The sequence below is a fragment of the Rhincodon typus genome, unplaced genomic scaffold, assembly GCF_021869965.1.
Source record: "Rhincodon typus isolate 14 unplaced genomic scaffold, sRhiTyp1.1 hic_rhity00000051, whole genome shotgun sequence".
In the NCBI taxonomy this organism is placed as follows: Eukaryota; Metazoa; Chordata; class Chondrichthyes; order Orectolobiformes; family Rhincodontidae; genus Rhincodon; species Rhincodon typus.
Window position 1 is genome coordinate 27,899 of NW_025965689.1, and position 2,929 is coordinate 30,827.

The window sequence follows — 2,929 nt, forward strand, 5'->3', positions numbered from 1 at the left end:
CATTCGTCAACGATATTTTCGAGCGCATCGCGGGGGAGGCTTCCCGCTTGGCCCATTACAACAAGCGCAGCACCATCAGTTCCCGGGAGATCCAGACCGCCGTGCGGCTGCTGCTGCCCGGGGAGTTGGCTAAGCACGCCGTGTCGGAGGGTACAAAGGCGGTGACCAAGTACACCAGCTCCAAGTGAGACACCACGTTGTGCTGAAAAAAACACAACCAAAACCCAACGGCTCTTTTAAGAGCCACCCACAGCTTCCCTGAAACAGCTGAACTATTACGTTAATGTCTGCACAACATTTGTATTTTATAAATCTTCTGTAAATTAACGTGATCCCTGACCCTGTGCGCGCTTGTTCTCGGACGTGTTGACACACATCTGTAATCGCTGCCTGTGGACAGGGATCATGTTGAACACCAATGAGCTATTTTGAGCAATTTCTGTGTGATCGTGTTACCCTCTCACTCAATCGATTCAGAAGCTACAAGACCCGGTGGGGTATGCAACAGGGCAAGCAAGAAAATACACTTTTCCTCCGAGTTCCGTTTCACCCTTTTGTTTTATTTCCAGATCTCCTCGCGGGTTTTGTCAGGTTGCTGAGGCTTTTTGCTGTCGGGGAGATACTTTGAAAATGAGCCGAGATAAAACCAGAACAGCTGCCGGACTGACATAGTAAATGTGGAGCTTTTGCTGAACTCTGATCGAGTGCAATAAGGGAGGGCCGCTTTTAAATATTCTCGAAAAACGGTGTCCGCAATTAAGGCGCTCACCTGGAAAAACGGTATCGAATGTTTTATCGACTTATCGGGTGTTTTTGAAATGCGAAATAAATTAGATGCAGAGTGCAGATTTTGGCGCTTTTTTATTTCCGCTTGCATTTAATGTTCAGAAAATCCGATTCTAGGTCAGAAATTGACATATTCAAGGAGGTGAGGGAAAGGGAGATTATGTAAAGTATACATTCAGAATCTAAAAGTAAATTAACTCGAGTATTCCATTCTATTGTGTTCACCTTCCTACTTTTTGGTACATATTGGCGGGCTTTTCAAATCAGAAAGAAAGCGGTTGATGATTTGGCGCCGGTATTTTTCGGCCTCCTCCCCGGGCCCTCACCGGATTGGTGAGTGAAGCAGATATCTGATTGGGAATTGAAACGACATTAGGAGAAGCTAAACAATGTGGCCAATCAGCAATGACCGCACCACCATTCCTCCCGAAGGTATAAGAGGGCGGAATGTGGGCATATTGCATCATTCTCTGTGAAAGTGTTTGTAAAATATTAGTAATGTCTGGGAGTGGAAAGGGCGCTCCAAGGTGAAGTCCCGGCAGTTCCCGTGGGCCGTATTCACAGGCTCTTGAGAAAGGGTAACTATGCTGAGCGTGTGGGTGCCGGAGCGCCGGTCTATCTGGCTGTGGTACTCGAGTATCTGACGGCTGAAATCCTCGAGCTCGCCGGTAATGCGGCCTGGGACAACAAGAAGACCCGCATCATCCCTAGCCACTTCCAGCTGCCCGTGCACAAGGACGAGGAGCTCAACAAGTTGCTGGGAGGGGTGACCATCGCTCAGGGTGGGGTACTGCTTAATATCCAGGCCGCGCTGCTGCCCAAGAAAACCGCCGCTGGGGGCGCCACTAAAAAGTGAAGAGACCGTTATTTCATCTGACAACTCAAAGGCTCTTTTCAGAGCCACCCACGACATCAGTGAAAAGCAGCTGGACCATCCCCTCTGTCGGAATGTCTTTTTCTGCATTAATTGTTTGATGTCCGTGTAATTCCCTTTGCTATTTGATACTCTTACTGTCACTGTGTGTATGATCTAACATGAAATCTTTACGAACAAGCTGCAGTCAGTCACGTTCACGGAACAGCTGAAACGCATGGAGAGTGAAACGTTTATCACGAATTTATAATGAATTGCAATTGTAATAGCGTTCGGATTGCATTATTTGTTATTGCTCTGTAACTGCCTGTGACTTTAATCATCGTCATATAAATGCATCTCAGTCCCTCGCTCACAACGAGTTTCATATTTCCTGTAACTGCATTTGAGAAGAGCTAAAATGACGCAATGCATCAAGTAGTAAGTACAAGATAACAGTCGGCCAGGCAGCAGAAAAGTTGACTTTTCGGGTCAGGACCCTTTTTCTGAAAAAGTCAACTTTCCTGCTTCTCTGCTGCCTGGCCTGTTGTGTTCCTCGAGCTCCATATTGTGTTATCTCAACATCCTGGTCAAACCTTTTCTGAAGCTCCTCCAGTGCAATTATATCCTTCCCTAACAGGGTGACCAGAACCTGATGTAGTGCTTCAGTAAAAGTCTCAAAAGTGTCCTGTACTCAAAAGGAGTGAGTAATGAAGCCAGGTGCCACGTGGTCTACAGCTGATGCAAACTTCAAAGAACTGTATACTTGACCCATTAGTTCTCTCTGTTCTCCAACACTATCCAAGGCCCTACTTGTATCTGTACAAGACCTGCCGCTCTGTTTTTCAAAAATGCAATGTCTCAGTACCTCCATCTGCCCGTCCTCAAGCCATTGACCCAATTGATCACGATCTCTTTGTAATCTTCAATAACCATCTTTACTGTCCACTATGCCACTAATTTTGGTGATCTCTTCAAAATTACTACCCATGCCTTCTAAATTCTCATCTAAATCATTTATTTAAAAGATAAACAAAAGTGGACCCAACACAAGTTGGGGTGGAACACCACGAGTAACAGGCCTCCGGTCCAGAAAGCAACTGCCAAGTTGTCTCCATCTCCTGCCATCAAGCCAGTTTTGTATCCAATTTCCAGCCTCACCCCAAGTCCCATGTAATCTTACCCTATTATTTCATCTGCCATGAAGAACATTGTCAAAGACTTTGTGAAGGAGCTTACCCTCCTCATTCCCACGCTTTCCCCCCCCCCCCCCCCCCCCCCCCCCCCCCC